Consider the following 19104-nt stretch of genomic DNA (forward strand, 5'->3'; position numbering starts at 1 on the left):
AACACCAATATATAAGGAACGACCTGATTTCAGCGATTCAAAGCTCAGCATGAAAATAAATAAAATAAATAAAATATACTGTGGGATTAAAGACTTGAAGGATGATAAACTGACTAAAAGATTGCAACAAGAAACGCCAAAAGAGAGGAGAAAGATTCGGAGTGGGTGGTATAAATATGCCTACATGTACAAATATGAAAAATGATTTATTGGGGGAGGGGGTCCTCAGCCATATTTAATATCGACAGTGTTCATGTAGTTTAGAAATTACATGAAATATGATCGTAAACAACCCCTAAACCTAGTAATTTTCTATTTTGAAGAAGGACTTCGAATTTGTTCCACCAATTTCAGGGGGGGGGGGTAATAGAAGTTCTTGACAAGTTTAAAGAAGGTTACCATGCAGACCTCTATTTATTTGTGCCGAGGGGGCAGGGGTGGAAACACATATGATTAATTACAACAATGCAGCTATTTTTAAATATAATTTTAATGAGAAATAAACAATAAAAAGAAAGACAGTAGACAAATTTCGATTAGGTAGTTCGATCATTTGATTTGTTTGAGTAGGTATTGAGGGTAAACAACATGAGCATGCTTTTTTTTCCCTGACTGTACGCAAAGATGCAAATAATGTTAAATAAATACCCCCTTCTGACTCTACGGCCTGTTCGAGTCCTTTTCATTATAGTAATTGGCGTTTCTTTCAATGTTTTGGTCCCCCTATTTTGGTGTTTCTTGCTACACTTTTCGGCAATTATTCTTCCATGTGAAAGGACGATGTCCTCCACAGTCACGTGGCTCAAGGGTTACCCCCTTCTGTATTTCCTTGTAAAATAAATAAACATTGGTGTTATTTTTTAAGATCGTCTTTTCATAACTTCTATTTCTTATTGAAATTTTGATCATGATACAAGGTATTAATATTTTTCATTTGCTTATCGAATATTTGTTGGACACTCAAAACCACTGACGACTCGGAACCCTCCCCCCCCCCCCCGACACGATTCAAGGAACCTCACCCCAAAGTTAACTTTGCATTACTAGTATTTCAATATCTTTCCTGAGGTTTAAGGGTGGTCCATATTTTATAAAGTACTAAGTAATTTAAGAAATCTGAGAAAAGAAACGGTGGATCCCCGTGGTCCTTTTACAACATCCTGAATTAGACGACTGAAATATTCATGAGATACGGAAAAAAAACTCATTTATTTGGATGTCTACATGTGCCACCAGTATTCATTTACTAAAATCTACAAGAGAGAGAGAGAGAGAGATGGCTTTCATGGGCGAGGTGCTGTGATTGCTTTTCGAGGGGAAGCACAGGCGCTTGACGTCGACGTTTTTAACTTTTCTTTTCATAAATAAAAAATCCTGTTATTATTATAGTATGAGGAATTTTTAATTTATAAAAAGAAAAATTAAAACGTCAAGCGCCTGTGAGGGGAAGGGGGTGTGTGTGCAGCTAATGTGAATTTTAAATACTACACAATCGTATAATGTATGTACACCAACGCAATATGGCAATTATTTGGGATCTCTCTGAAAATCTTCAGTCTCATGAGTTCCTGAGACTATCTCATGTCCAACTCAGTCTTGTTTGGGACTACTGAAACCATGGACTGGTGAATTTTACAGTGCGACAAGGACTCTATCTTGAACTTCGATTGATGTTCATTGCCACACTATATAGCAAGTATATACTTCTGTGTCCATTCTACTCCCACAAATAGAATGGACACAAAACCCTTGGCTTGCTACGATGCACTATACAAGTACATGTATATGAAGTTTTTTTTTTATGTAGAAGTGGCCTAGGCTATGCATGTGGACAAAGATTTCTGTGTGCATTCTATTCCCACAAGTAGAATGGACACAAAACCCTTGGCTTGCGACGATGCACTATACGAGTATATGAAGTTTTTTAATGTAGAAGTGGCCTAGACTATGCATGTGAAAAAAGATTTCATTGTATATTACTAGTAATTTGCCGGACTCACTTCTTGCTGCTATCAAACACTTTCCAGAAATCAAATAAGTTAATGCACTGTACAATAAATTAAAGACTACCGGGTATGTTCAACTTATACCACCCCCTCTAAGTTGGGATCCGAAACCAAAACTTCAATATAAGGACTACCGTAACTGCTCTTTATAATGAAACCAAAAAAAAGTTTCCTTGCTAAATATCCAGGAGTAAAGAGAAATCTTTTCAAAGATATGTATTTTCACTTGTTTAATGAGCCCGAAGCGAGATAACAAAATTAAAATTTCCAAAGAAATTAAGAAAATTATATTCAAAATGATTAAATTCGAGCCCACCCAGGGGTTAAAAAAATTAACTATTAGACAGGTATGAATTTCAATGTTCATTAAAATTATGCAAATAGTCTACATTTTCTACAGTTTTACATTTCAAAGGTGTTATTTGAGAGAGAGAGAGAGAGAGAGACATTATTTGTAAGTATGTGATTTTTGGAGGATTGGATAAATCCCAGTGCTGACTGAATGTTAAAATTAAATAATTGTTTTTTTTTAATTTATCATTCAGCGAGGATGAGAATTTGATACAATTCGCAAAATGCTATAATAAATCACGATGCTTAATTGTGACTAGACTGCCTCAGACTTTACTATTCTAATCGAAGCACATTCATACATTGAATGTATAGCCGCAAAATTTTCAGCTCCATGTCCATGGCCACACTCAATATTAAAATATCGCCAATAGTTCATATCAATTTAGGCACATGGGTGAGGTCATATATTGCACTTCTTTGACGTATCTATAAAAATAATACATTTAGTAATAGGAATAAATAAATCTTTGTTAACATGCATAATAGATTTGGTATTCAAAGAGAAAAATACTATAGTGTTCTCTGATATTTTTATTTCAAAATTAGATTTAATTTGATTTTTTTTTTTAAAATTTGTTTCATTTTATTTCATTTTATTTAACTAATTAATTTAATAAAATTCTAATATTGGGCTTAAATTTATTCGTAAACAAGAGGCCCATGGGCCACATCGCTCACCTGAGCAATGTGGCTGGGAAAAAGTAGAAATTGGTTTATTATTGAATAGTTTATATCAAAAAGTAGTCCCATGACCAATCATGGCTTTGCTATTCTTGATAAGATGATTTTTAAATAATTTTCCTATACGTGTCTATGTAAAACTTTGATTGGCCATTGTGGCCCCGCCCTACCCCCGGGGGTCATGATTTGCACAAACTTGAATCTACACTACCTGAGAATGCTTCCATATAAATATGATCAATTATGGCTTTGCTATTCTTGAGAAGAAGATTTTTAAATAATTTTCCTATATATTTCTATGTAAAACTTTGGTTGACCATTTTGGCCCCGCCCTACCCCCGGGGTCATGATTTGAACAAACTTGAATCTACACTACCGGAGGATGTTTCCATATAAATATGATCAATTATGGCTTTGCTATTCTTGAGAAGAAGATTTTTAAAGAATTTTCCTATATATATCTATGTAAAACTTTGGTTGGCCATTTTGGCCCCGCCCTACCCCCGGGGGTCATGATTTGAACAAACTTGAATTTACACGTACTAACTGAGGAAGCTTCCATATAAATATGATCAATTATGGCTTTGTTATTCTTGAGAAGAAGATATTTAAAGAATTTTCCTACATATTTCTATGTAAAACTTTGGTCGGCCATTTTGGCCCCGTCCTACCCTCGGGGGTCATGATTTGAACAAACTTGAATCTACACTACCTGAGAATGCTTCCATATAAGTATGATCAATTATGGCTTTGCTATTCTTGAGAAGAAGATTTTTAAAGAATTTTCCTATATATTTCTATGTAAAACTTTTGTTGGCCATTTTGGCCCGGCCCTGCCCCCGGGGTAATGATTTGAACAAACTTGAATCTACACTACCGGAGGATGTTTCCATTCCATATAAATATGATCAATTATGGCTTTGCTATTCTTGAGAAGAATATTTTTAAAGAATTTTCCAATATATTTCTATGTAAAACTTTGGTTGGCCATTTTGGCCCCGCCCTACCCCCGGGGGTCATGATTTGAACAAACTTGAATTTACACGTACTAACTGAGGAAGCTTCCATATAAATATGATCAATTATGGCTTTGTTATTCTTGAGAAGAAGATATTTAAAGAATTTTCCTATATATTTTTATGTAAAATTTTGGTTGGCCATTGTGGCCCCGCCCTACCCCCGGGGGTCATGATTTGAACAAACCTGAATTTACACGTACTAACTGAGGAAGCTTCCATATAAATATGATCAATTATGGCTTTGTTATTCTTGAGAAGAAGATATTTAAAAAATTTTCCTATATATTTCTATGTAAAATTTTGGTCGGCCATTGTGGTCCTGCCCTACCCCCGGGGGTCATGATTTGAACAAACTTGAATTTACACTACCTGATGATGTTTCATCATAAGTTTCATCTTTCCTGGCACAGTGGTTTTTGAGAAGAAAATTTTTAAAAGATATCACCAAATTTTCATTAATTCCCAATTATCTCCCCTTGAATGAGGGCTTGGCCCTTCATTTGAACAAACTTGAATCCCCTTCACCCAAGAATGCTTTGTGGCAAGTTTGGTTGAAATTGACCCAGTGGTTCTTGAGAAGAAGTCGAAAATGTGAAAAGTTTACAACAACGACGACGACGACAACGACGACAACGACAAACAACGGACAAATTGTGATCAGAAAAGCTCACTTGAGCCTTTGGCTCAGGTGAGCTAAAAAGTAAATTACAGTTTAGGTTAAAGTTTTCAAATGTAAACAGTTTGGGTCCCTTATGTCTCTCCATACAATTTCAATCGTTCAAATTGTGCACTTAATTTACCAACAAAATTACAGTATAATATGACGAATGTTTCGTAATACAGCTTTAATATATAAATATAGTTTATAAATCCTGATATAAATATTTCATTTTATACATACTTTAGGTAAAATACGTAGTTATGCGTCTCGGTGCAAAGCGAAAATAGAGCGAAATGACTTGACACCTATGACGTAAATCGAGAAAGGTTTGGATAAATCTAGAACTTCATTGGTGTTTGGGTATCGGTAAATCTAGAACCAACCAGAAAAGTAAATTTACGCAAGAGTCTATATTTCGTGGGTAACAAATTGACATTTGTAAGTTTTTCACGGTATGAAATGCGTAGTTACATAGCATGTGACTATTACACATGAAAACTAAAACGTAGTTCAATTTTAACATTCGCAAAATCAATTCCCCTATTACAAATCTTCCAAAGGCCCATTCTTTCCCTCACGATAAATCAAATTAAGTGATACGTCGCAAAATAAAAAGATACAATAAGAGTCAGACGTAATTCTTACAATAAAAAACTGTCATATTCTGGGACCTGTAAAGTAACCGAGTTTTATTTTAGTTTGATTCCGCACAAAGGGCAAACATGACGTTATATTATGAAGGATATTATTTGGAATATAAGTCATACAGGTAAGCAATCGTTCAATTTTATTAACTCAAACTAACTTCTACTATAACAATTGATGAATCCACATAAAGAACTTATATGACCCCCGAAAAAAATTTCCCAATTACATTTTTCGGGCAATTTCTTACACTGCACATTTTATTTTCATATATTACGGTTTGTTTAAATAGTTTTAAAAAATTGAATCATCAAAATGATATACTTTACAGCCGAGTCGAAAGTTTTCAAAGAAGCCAACAATATAAGGAAAATGCCTATGTTTCGATAATAAGAAAGTGAAAAATCAAATCTCAATTGTAACAACTTCTTTGATATTTCAGTTTATATTAATGAGTTCTTTATGTAAAATCTTCATAATTTGCAACAATCTCATTTTCTTCTGGTTTAGTGATTATCCTGTCAGTCTATAGGGAGAATCCAGTATATTTGTTGCCTGGATTCAAATACCAAGAAATCTTACGGTTAGGACTAGAGCAGGACCTTAAGGTTTAGCTACATGTATAAGGATAAGATTTTACCATAATATAAATTTTACCGAGGAAATTTTCCAGCAGAAAAGTTTTGATTGTCAAAACATCATATCCTTCAATAACTAGAAATTACTCTTAATAACGAATTTGACTGATATACATTTTAATTCTTTAAGAGCAAGATACTGGCATAGCAAATGGTATTGAAAAGATATGGAGACATTTTTTTTCTATGTTGGAGGGAAAACAGTGAAAGATAAAATATACTTAATAAAGTAAAAGAGAGAAAATACACACCTTCTAACCCTTAAAAAGACAAAAAGTGGGCAAAAAAGGGAAAAGTTCATGAATTTTTAACGAGCAGTGGAGATGCAAGTTTAAGAGATTTAGTAATAGACATTGAACCGATTAAAATAAAACACCACAGGCACAAAGGAAAAGTATACATAAATTCCTGAACATTTTGTTAGTGGCATTAAATTGATGTAAATTATTTGAAATTTAAAACGAATTTGATGCTTTTTCATATTTGTTAAAAACTGACACTTTTACCACGAGACAGACAGATTGTTTAACTCAACATCATTTGATTGTCATTCTTATGTTCATCTAGTTTTAAACTTTCTGCACGAGATTTCAACCAATACAACTATTTGTATGTAAAAAGAAAATGTCTGATTTCTTCCAATTTACTTTGATATGTTCAGTGCTTATTTCGAAAACTTAAAATGGGTGGAAAAATATAAGGATAATTTGTGAAGACACTACTAGAATATGGCATGTGTTTTTATCTTTGATACAGATAAAATGTGGGTATGCATAAGCTTGATGTTACATCTGATTTCAGATTTGACATGGATACTTATATGCCCTATCTGTATCTTTCGTAGTTGAATCATATATTGTTTTTGTTTGGATTTTCTTTATTTTGCCCCTTTTTTCAAACTGTATTGCTTGATATTACATAATAAACAATCATAAAGACTGCAAATGCTTTATGTATATTTTTATTATATTTACGTATGTTATAGTATAGTATGTTAAAGACTTTAACATACTATACTATACATATGTAAATATAAAAAATTAAAGAATATTATATGCATTTTTGCTTATTTTATGGGGCAGACATGCAGGAATGTACTTTATATCAATATTGCATGATTATACATTCTTCATGTGAACGGATGAGTATGAAAAACAGTCATAAGCATAAGACTGGGTGAAAAGATTTAATCCCTTTATTACTGAGAAATTTAAACAGAATCGTCAAATTCTTATGCAATCTGACATATACTGCAAACAAGAAAGTGTACTCTTTAATACATGTATTTATAAATGAAATATATTTTATAAATATATTCTCATCTTATCCCAGTTTCCATTTTATTAATCTTGAATGAATTCATGATTCGTAGATGTTATAAATATTATAAAACATTTTAAGTTTCATTTCAAGTTTGTGTTTCAATAGTTAGACCTAGGTTCCTGCAAAATTAGTGCATTAGCCCAAGTACTCTTTTCTCCCAACAAGAAAAAAAGTAAATTGTGATTTGATATTAAAAAAAAATAAAAAGCAACAAATAATGATCAAATACGTACTCATTCGATTCCTCCTTCAGACGTACCATCTCGTTTCTCTAGAGACCTTGGTGAGACTTGGGTGTTACTGTGCAGAGATCTGTGAAAATACCAAAAATAGCATCCACTGCCATCATTAACATTCTTCTTAACTTTCACGTTCAACAGAGGAAAAACAAACAATTATATTAAAGTTATTTGCATTTAATACTCTTTTGCAAAAACTAGTATAAAATTGCAAACAGTTGATTTTGCTGCAAACTAGTTATTGAGAGCAAATAGACCTAGGGCTGAAAAATAATGCCACTAGAGAAACAATGTTATCATTTACCAAAATGTCGAAACTGGAACCTTCTACATTGAAACCACTTATTTCTTTTCACAATGTAGTTATTATGCCATTATTTGCAACAGCAAATATGGCCGTTTGCCTTCTATCTGTCCTCCAAACATCCAGGGACTTCCGGTGGACAGCGCACGCATATAAAATAAATGTTTCCAAAATGGCTTTCTACTGCAATCATATACAATCACAAGAAATAATACATATATAGTTTTGCTTATTGAAATGCATAAAAAAAAAATCCTTTATATTTTACAATTTATAATACCGGAAGTCAGAGAAAATTGAGGTCGAGTATATCAGAAAATAGAACGAGCCTAGTTCATACAATAGTAATAAATTTTGCTCACTTGATTTTTTTTCACTTATTTTTTTAATAAATTAATTTTACATTTATTTAATTATTTTTGAAATCACATTAGCAGTTTTTATGAATGTTTGTTCACAACTTTTGAATTTTCAATGTTTATAGGAATGTTTGCAATAACAAACCAGGTCCGCAGTTTTCAAGATGGTGTTTGTGTCCAAACCATGACTTATCACCTACTGGATAAATAAATCATAATAATAATAATAAAAAGATTAATCAAGATTTTTTGGAATTATCAAAAAAATTTTATTTTAGACTTTAATTGCACATACAATTACATTGACAAAAGGGTAAGTATAGTCCAAAGAACTGATGTTTATAAATTGAGCAACTTTTTATTTCAAAAGTGCATTTATACAGAATATGTTTTGATTAAGAGGTTTAACGCATGCTAACAACACCCAATATAGAAGAAAATAATTATTTTTTTCTTGTTTATGTTTAAAGATTCAATGCATGGATTTACAAGTTGAAAGACTTTGTTTCGTACATTTCATTCTCAGTTTTAGAAAAAGGGAAAATGAACAAGAAAGGATATTTATTATTATTATTAAGATGTCTGACAGAAAAAAAAATATCTCAAAAAATATTCACCAAAATACAACATTTCTTTAAAGATAATTTCAAAATATACAGATATATAGATTTAGAACTAAATACACACATCTCAAAACACATGTATAAGTTTACAAATAACGTATTTTATTGTATTTCAACTTGTTAAATATTCAGAAATTGAAAAAAAGATGTATCCAACGTTTTTAGCACCCAAGAAAGATTATCATTTTACATGGATCTTTTTTAAAAAAAAAAAGTTATTTTGAGCTTTTATAATAGTTAAAAAAAATTTTCAAAGGTCATAATTATGCACTCTTGCATCATTGACTTTCATCATTGAAGATTATTTTAAAAAGTTCAGACTCAGTATATAATTTTATACCTCAGTTATGCATTCTGTTTGTAAATTGAATCGTTTCTACTCATACAATTGTATATATGTTGTGTTTGGTATAGTTTTCTGATAGTTTTGTTTATGAACTAGTTGTTCTCTGTTGAATCAACAGCCAGTATCTCGTTTATATTTCTTGTGTATCATTATCCAAGTATTTCAATATAAAGTAAGTGATCATTTAATAACATTATCATCATCTCTTAGATGATGATGGATTTAACTGATCCAGTATCCTGTTTCAGTATGACCAGCACCAGATTGGAAGTTTTCTTTTATAGGACTTAATGATCAAGTTTTGATTGACAATCATCTGTTATGATGCCAATTGAAGTTTGAGGAGAATGTTTTTCAGAAGAAGGGAAAAATAAAGTAAAACAAGAATAAGTATATACATGTATGCGTGTAATTGAGAATGAGTTTCTAACCTTTTATAGGATTTGAAATGTAATTTAACATTGATGTACTGTAGTTGAAAATTGAATTTATGACAAAATTGTTTTGATTTGCTTTGGGTTTAATTCTTTGGAAATTCATTTTTTTTTTCAGATTGCAAGTTCAATAATAACCTTCACAGAAAACGTTTCCATGGATTTGACAAGACAGGATCTTGAAACTATTTTGACTGGCAAAAACCTGGACCATCAACACTTTGTTTAAGGAAATGGACATCGATTTTAGTATAACATATATTCTAAATACTGTTTCAAAATGAAAAAAAAAAATCAAAAGTTGATGAAACATTAGAACAAAATGCTTGTGATGATTATTTAAAGAAACTACTTGATAAGATCATGAATTGGCCTGTGAAACGTTTTAATTTGTGGACTTCTATTCCAAATAAAATTATCTTTGAAGCCAAAGAACATAAAAAGATTCTGTAGCTAGAATGGTCACTTTACTGGGAGATAATGACATTTATTTTGCTGATCCTTTTGGTAATGTGCAATACTAATTAATATTTGCTGTATAAAAAGAGAAATGAAGCTTGAGAATAAGCAAGAGTCAAAGGAGAGCATGGACTGTGTAATAAACATGTCCTGTGAAGTAACATAATTGATCTTAAAGTAAAATTGAATTTATAAACATAAAAAAACATGAGAAATACTAGGAATATTTTGACTAATACGCTGTATGTGTTTAACATGTGTCTATGTGTGAGTTAGACAGAAAAAGTTTGTTTTGAGGAATTATGCCAAGTAGAAATCAGAATTAATTCAAGAAGGAATATTTTTTATCAGTACATACTGCATTAAAATTTATTATCAGAGAAATAGCTCTCTGATTTTTTGATACTTTTAATAAAGCTGCAATGGTACAAATGGTGGTCAAATTCTGTATGGTTGATTGTCAACATATTTTTTCTATGTGCCATGACCTATGTGTGTTTATGATGGAGTTGTGTTTTTGCCAGATATGTCGAAATGATTAAAAATAAATTTAAAAAATCATGTTTACTTTTCTGCTTATTACATCTAATTACTCAGTAATATTCAATTGGTTCATTGATCATCACGATAAAGAGAAATTGTCTTGCATCACTAAGCAGTTAAAGTTTTAGCTCCAATGGTAATGCAAGTTAAAATTTCCTTTTTCAATATTTCAGAGGTCTCTTGCCTCTGTTTCACCATTTTCTAAAAATTTCTAGAATCCTCCTGTATATCCATTGCTCTTGAGTTATTTATACCAAAAGTGGCTATGCTCTCCTTCATTAAAACATTGCTGTGATGTCATTCCTTTGTTCTTGCAGTCTAAAAATTTACCCGTGACTGTCCGATATTAGTGAGCAGTCTGATATTAATCATAATATCAGACTGTCTCAGTACTGATATCCTTCAAAATTGGACTGCTACTGAACAAAAGAAAAGTGTGATAATTTTATAAACAGCAATTTAAATTTCTCACATAGAATGATAATTTAGAAACATTGATCTTACATAATTGCAAAATTAAAATAAAATTAAACTTTCAATTACACCGAATATATTGTGATAGGAAGAAGAACATGCCACAGACCAGATAATGCAAATAAAAAAGCAAACAAAAAACCACAAAAAACGGGTAACCTTCTAATAAACTTTTTAAAATTGGAAAAGAGTGGGCACACTGGGGGTCACCAGAGAAGCCAATAAACTTTCAAAGCCCCAAAAATAAATTCATAATAAATTTCATTTTTCTTATTAAAAGGAAAATGCCTAGATGCAAAATAAAGGTAACTACGTCTAGTATTTGATAATTAATGTACTCAATTTGAAAGATTCGCAAGATTCCTTTTCAAATTCTTTCAAATACCTTCTTCGGTGTAGGCAAATCCCTAAATACTAAGTACTTTTCATTTAAGCCTGCTGCTTCGATCAGTGGTCATTAACACCCTTCTTTTTTTGTTCTAATAACGGACTGTCTCAGGTAACTCAAAAGCAATGTTTTAAGTACGATATATGCCTCATACAATTCTGTATTAAAAATATCAGACAGTTTTCGGCCTTCAACTGTCTGATATTTTTTAATACAGAACTGTCTTCGGCATATATCCAATACATAAAAACTGTCAGAATCATCTTAAACAAAACAAAAATGAAATATATACCTCAGAATTCAGTACTGGACATACATATTCTGGAATTAAAGTCAAGATTGAAGTTGTGTTCATTACTTCAATTATTTGAAACAGCAATTATTAGAATAATAATTGTATTTATGTATTTAATGCGATAATTCGTTTGGAGGTTTTCGGAAACATTTACGTTAGTAAATTGTGAAAATTCTCAGATCCACGCCTTGCCTAATTGTAATGGAATGTGTAAGGTCACGTGGTCAGCTCAGCGAGTCATTCACACTCGCGCGCTCACCACCGCTAACATGAAGCACGTCTATTTTGAAGACCCACCTCCACCCCAACATTCCTATCCCTTAATATGATCATTAATGTGTCATGTAAAATTTATATTATATTATAGTTTTTACTCAATTGTTTTACGCTTTCATGTATTTGGTTTTGATTATGATCTTTTTGCAAACTTTTTCTTTTGAGGTTTTGTTTGTGTCTTTGATGTACCATCTTTTTGCCAACTTTTTCTTGTGATGTTTGCCTATTTTATTTTGATGTGCCATCTATTTGCTAACTTTTTAATATGATGTTTTGATTGTCTTGTCTTACAGATACTTTTTTCTAGTTAGTTTTGGGGGATCAAACATTATCATATTTTACGTAACTGATAAGCAAAGCTTGTGAATCTGATCCCCCTTCTTGTTTGTTAAATTGTTCACATTTATACCGTCATTTTAATAAATGACATTTTTCATCAACATCAAAGTGTTTTATTTGACTTTACAAAATTAGCAAAAACAAGCTGCGGTGATCTTGCCTATAAGCATTAGAAGACATAAAAGTGTTTCAGTTTCATATTGGGGTTCGGCTACAGATCCCAAAGAAGCATAATATGGACTTCTGCATCAATGCATTTAAAATATTTCTGTGTGAAAGATTCTCAAGAGGGAGTTAAACAACAAACAAACTATAATCTCAACTCGATAAATCCAATTGAATTTTAAATAAAGATACCACAATATCCGATATATCTGTTTTATACTTGAATATTTCACTAGAAAAAAAAGACATTTAAAGTTACATATCAACAACACTTAATAATGATAAATATGATGATTTCAACTTTTAACTTCTTACATAGGAAAATGGCCTCTTCACATGCAGATAGGATTTATATCCTCCTGTTGATATGATTCAAAAGAACATGCTTCCATGTACGAACATTTTCTAAAACGAAACTATTGACAAACAAGTTCATGAAACAAGAATGAGTCTCGTTTTTTTTTTTTTTTTTTTTTTTTTTAAACTCTTTATTTTGCAAGTTCTATGGCCTTTTCATCAAATACAATCTATCGTTAAGTCGAGTGCTGACTGAGGTTTTTCATAGGTCATAAGTTACACAATTGTCCCGTTTTCCTGATCATGATGAGAACATCACGGCAGGTGTAACCCGTCGACAGAGAGGGCTTACTCTTCGTTGGAAACTGATCTCAGCGTTTGTGCCACTTAAACCTGTGTTTGCTCTGCTCCTGATTTTTAGTGTTTAAGGTATTTCCATTCTCTTATGATGTCATAGGTTTTTGCAAAAACTGTTATTTAGTTAAATTCATGCCAAGTAGAACAATAGTTTTTATAAGAATGCTATTTAATAGGTGTAATGATAAATATTGTTAAATAAAAGAGTTTTATAAATGTTTATTTTCTTTTCTTATTCAATCTTTAAATAATATTGACAAGAGCAATAACTCCTCCTCAGTTATCTTCATTCAGGCATTTTCTTTATTGTACTTCTTAAGTAAAAAAGTTTCCCTGGTAGTCACAACTAAAAAGTATCTTAGAAGTAGCAAGTATTTCGAAACTTTCAGCATCAGACTTATGCATTTGAACCAGTTTTCACATAATTTCTTTCATAATGTTTACAAAAAATGTACATTTTTTAATGTTAAAATACGCTTCTGTTTATTTATGTCTCCTATCTTAAATAATATGGCGACCTATTCATTTTTTGCAATAATTAGTAAATTTAAACTATATTGAATGAAAATAAATGCAATTTTTGTACTTTGAACCATAAAAATTGTGAGGGTGGAAAAACCTTATATGGACTGTTGCGCTTGATTACTGTTTGTTAACCCTATATCTCCAATTTGATTTCCTTAAAAAAGATTTTTATGGCTTGAAAATAAAAACGCTCGCTTAATTAAAGTAAAGTATTGGAAATAATCATTTGGAAATCTCCAACATTCAACTACCTACTACACACCCAAAACCTTCCATGACATGAAGGAATTTAAGTAAGGAACTACTTACAATGTACACTTTCAATGCACTAGAAACACCTATCTGTATATTTTTTGTCTCAATTTTATTACAAATAAAATATCCTATTAAATTGTTGTAAAAATATAGCAATTGTTTTTTTTAAATGAACTGTTCATTTTCCCTACCAATATTTACCAGTTTTGAAAGGTGGTAAACTGGTAACAAAAAGCTTGGATAAAATATGTAAACAGAGGAAATAAGGGAATGAAAATATAATTAATGAATTCTTATTTTTGCATTTCGTCGGTCGTATAACAGCACCCGTCAGTGCCAACAAATGAGCACCGTGCGGAATTCAACCTTTCTACACGTCCATGTTATTTTATAGGACCGATGTCATCTAAAAATAAAAATTCAATGCATATGTTGGAAAACAGGTTATCTTTCCTTGTATGCCGTGTTTTGGTATTTCTTTGATGGTCGTAGAGAACACAAGTATTTCGTTCTTTTTATTATTTTAAGTTAATGTACTATCATATATATATGTTGCTGTATTCTCCTCTTTCTGTTTCTCTTTAACTCAATAAACACCGAAATGCGTTTGATGTTTTCATTTGTAAAATAGACTTACCATACATATTTATTTAAGCACGTACACCAGACTGTAATTTTTGGTTTTTTCAAGTTCAGTTTCTTCTAGCATTTGGAATAGTAACTATTTAGTGAATTCATGTATATTTATTTTTTTTTATTTATAAATGAATAAATAAATACTAATTTGATTTATTGATTGACATATAGTAATATTTAAAGTAATATAAAGGTGTCAAATGCTCAGAGATATTATGATTATAAAAAGTCACCTGTTGACTCACTACCAGAACACCTTTGTGTTACTTTTCGAAGTTTTCCTTAATTATGAATTGGAATTAAAATATTTCTACATGGGAAGAAAACTTTTGATCTTGCCTTCAACATTCGATATTTAGATATATGAACGATGTTTGATCAATTAACAATATAATTACCTTCATATCATATGTCGATTGGAAATATCCCAGTAAACATGAAATAAAAGCAGAACAGAGTCTGCAACATCTGTTTAACAGTTTAATATTTTACTGATTATAGAGGATTAAAACATTGCTGTGATGTCATTCCTTTGTTCTTGCAGTCTAAAAATTTACCTGTGACTGTCCGATATTAGTGAGCAGTCTGATATTAATCATAATATCAGACTGTCTCAGTACTGATATCCTTCAAAATTGGACTGCTACTGAACAAAAGAAAAGTGTGATAATTTTATAAACAGCAATTTAAATTTCTCACATAGAATGATAATTTAGAAACATTGATCTTACATAATTGCAAAATTAAAATAAAATTAAACTTTCAATTACACCGAATATATTGTGATAGGAAGAAGAACATGCCACAGACCAGATAATGCAAATAAAAAAAAAACAAACAAAAAACCACAAAAAAAGGTAACCTTCTAATAAACTTTTTAAAATTGGAAAAGAGTGGGCACACTGGGGGTCACCAGAGAAGCCAATAAACTTTCAAAGCCCCAAAAATAAATTCATAATAAATTTCATTTTTCTTATTAAAAGGAAAATGCCTAGATGCAAAATAAAGGTAACTACGTCTAGTATTTGATAATTAATGTACTGAATTTGAAAGATTCGCAACAAATTTTGAAAAAAGTTGGAAGTTTTTCAACGTTTCCCTCAAAACTCCTGGATCATTGATTATGTTTGTTTTTTTGTAATGGAACATCAAAATCAAAGATGAAGACGTTTATCATAAAAAATGAAATGGACCAGTATACCTTTAGCATCTGCTTAATTTTCTGTAAATATTCTTCATATCGGCAATTTCCATTCCATTCCATATTCATCATTCACTAGATTGTCTGTATGAGAATTCGTTGCACTTATTTAATCTCCGTGTATGTTTTAATGAAGAAAAAAATTGTCCCCACTCTCCTTTTCAAATTCTTTCAAATACCTTCTTCGGTGTAGGCAAATCCCTAAATACTAAGTACTTTTCATTTAAGCCTGCTGCTTCGATCAGTGGTCATTGACACCTTTCTTTTTTTGTTCTAATATCGGACTGTCTCAGGTAACTCAAAAGCAATGTTTTAAGTACGATATATGCCTCATACAATTCTGTATTAAAAAATATCAGACAGTTTTCGGCCCTAACAGGCCTCAAACTGTCTGATATTTTTTAATACAGAACTGTCTTCGGCATATATCCAATACTTAAGAGCAACTAACAACTAAATTGTATGACAAACGAGATAATATACTTCAATTTTGCCATAGCCAACTTTCCAATGGATAATAACTGTTGGTAGCTTAATGAAAAATTTTACATTGCGTGGGTCTCATCATATCTCGAAAACATCAAGTTTTAAATCTTCACGAAAATAAGTTATTTCATTGTATGATTAGAGAAAGCCTTCAGAGTAAATGTTTTCAGGTTGCTTTAATGATTATTCTCTTAAATGTGTCCTAATATCAAACTCTGTGCAAAGCAATTGCGTATTAAAAGATTGAGGGACCATCATGAAAATCATTTATCCTGTATTCAATATCCAGAAGTAAAAAAAAAGAATTCGATAGATTACATGATCGGTACGTACTGGTCCCTGTAGCCTGGTACCCGAGGCCTTCCGAAGTGCAAGCACGCACTTCGGAAGGCCTCGGGTACCAGGCTACTGGTCCCTGGTGACAAAGCAGGTAACAACATTGTCTTCATTTGTAAAGTTCATTATACAAATTGTATTTTAGAAGACTTTGGATTTAATTCTCCAAGTGGTAATCCAACTTATACTCATAGTTCCCTTTCTAAGGAAGAAAATCTTCAAAATCATATGTCAGTTTTGGATATTTTAAATATCCCGAAGAACCACAATGAATTTAAACTACCATATCTATTTTGGATTCCGAAACTTCATAAAAATTAGGGATGTGCGATTTTATCGGTATACCGGTATATCGCGATTTTTTGTTTCGTGATACGTATCGTGATACGGAGACCTAAATACCGGTATTTATGTACATATTATAAAGTCCAGAAATTATTCATTTTTTTGTTTAATCTTTTCAAATTACAATTACAGAAAGTATAAAAATGTTGTAAAACGTGAAAAGAACGGCATCTTACCGTCCAAACATAGTTTATTTTATATACATAAATATTTCAAGAAAATAAAATTTTGTTTTTCAAGCAAATTTTTTAAGAAAAATAATGACTTTTCATATAAAATCATTGTAAAAGCTGCTTTTAAAAATATCATGATGTTATCGTGATATTGTCGGAAAAAATCGTGATATATCGCGATACGAAATTTTTGGCGATACCCATCCCTAATAAAAATCCTTACTAACAAATAAATTCAGTTCCAATAAATGTTCAAGCAAGCCTCTTTATTCACTCCTCGCTAAGATATTAACAGTAGTGAAGGAGAAACTTAAAGAGTACTGTGCAACAATAGGCCTATATTCAAGAATTGGCGTAAATCAGATGTGGATACTTAAAAAATCCAAGGAACTTTTAGACAATTTGAAATCACGGGATTTTACTTAAATCAACAGCTTAAAAACTAATGACTTTTCAACTTTATACACAACTTTATTCCACATGATAAACTAAAGTCTAGGCTTTTTCATCATTTTCATATCATCGTCAGCGGCTTTTTCAATAAAAATGGAACTCGTAAATTGACTTACCTTGGCATTGGTCATTTGCAAAATTATTTTGTTGAAAACATTCGGATTGTTCACACAAGTACTCTGAAGTTGACATTAAGAAGATGCCTTATTCTCTGATTGACAATATCTGTATTGCTTTTGGAGACCAGGTCTTCCAACAATCTTTTGGAATTCCCATGGGTACCAATTGCGCCTTGTTATTAGCTGCCCTGTTTTTGTATTTATATGAAGCAGACTTTGTGTGAAAAGAAGAAAACACTTGCCATGGTCTTGAACTCGACATTAAGATATATAGACAACATATTGTCAATTAACAATGGTATAACTACTCAGTACCATTCTAATGTTGATACGATATATCCTGGTGAACTTGAGATAAAATATACCACAGAGTCTGACACATCTGTTTTGTATTTGGATATTTTACTGGAAAAAGACGTTAATGGTAATTAAACAACCAAGCTCTATGATAAACGGGATGACTTCAACTTTTCAATCGTCAACTTCCCTTACTTATGCAACAATATATCTTCATCGACTGCATATGGAGTTTATATCTCACAGTTGATAGAGAATGCTCTACGTATGAACAATTTCTAAAACAAGGTAAATTATTGCCAAACAAGTTGATGAAAAAAAAAATCAGCAGTCTCGTTTAAAGTCATCATTTCGTAAATTCTATGGTCGATACAATGACCTTGCCAGCAAGTACAACTGCGTCAAATGCTGACTTACATTTTCATAATATTTGCTAGACCATTATTTATACACTGAATTGACGACGGATTTTCCGTCATTTCCGATCATAACAAGTAGCACACGGCGGGTGTGACCGGTCGGCAGGGAATGCTCACACGTCCATGGCAACTGATCCCGCCTCTGATGTTTTGAAGGTTTGTGTTTGCTCTGCTCCTATTTTGTATTGTATTAGAGATTCTTGATCTTGAATACTGTTCGTTATATCCATATGTTTAATTGTTTGAATTTTGTAGCGAATGTATGTTTTCTTTACTAATGCGAATATATTCTCAAGTAATAAAACAAATGATGATAAAAAATATATGTTTGAATACTAGTATAAAGATTTTCGGGAAATTTTCGCCCCGTTTTATTTTTGCCCCTTTCGCCCTAGCCTTGGTTGAATTTAAAACGGGGCGAAGTAACGAAAAATACAGTATAATTTCATAAATAAAAGTTTAACTGGGCGAATTAAAGACGGGGCAAAATTGTTTGCAAGATTAAAAGGGCGAAAATAACCCCGAATACAGTATTAATAATTTTACAAGACACTGAAGATGGTCTATCATGTAAGCTCCCTAAAAATCTCACTTTTCAAGCAGCATTAATGATTTTATTAAATAGACCAATGTA

At 31.5% G+C, this 19104-nt stretch overlaps 1 long non-coding RNA gene across 1 annotated transcript; it reads left to right on the forward strand.

Moving 5' to 3' along the window:
* The first annotated feature begins 8420 nt into the window (after nt 1-8420).
* Nucleotides 8421-10652, forward strand: LOC134231654 (uncharacterized). The gene is made up of 2 exons (XR_009984591.1): nt 8421-8542; nt 9751-10652. It is a non-coding gene; the product is annotated as an uncharacterized LOC134231654 (long non-coding RNA).
* The last annotated feature ends 8452 nt before the right edge of the window (nt 10653-19104 follow it).

Source organism: Saccostrea cucullata, unplaced genomic scaffold (assembly GCF_032062105.1).
Source record: "Saccostrea cucullata isolate Sc308-1 unplaced genomic scaffold, CSIRO_AGI_Scuc_v1 ctg89, whole genome shotgun sequence".
Lineage (NCBI taxonomy): Eukaryota > Metazoa > Mollusca > Bivalvia > Ostreida > Ostreidae > Saccostrea > Saccostrea cuccullata.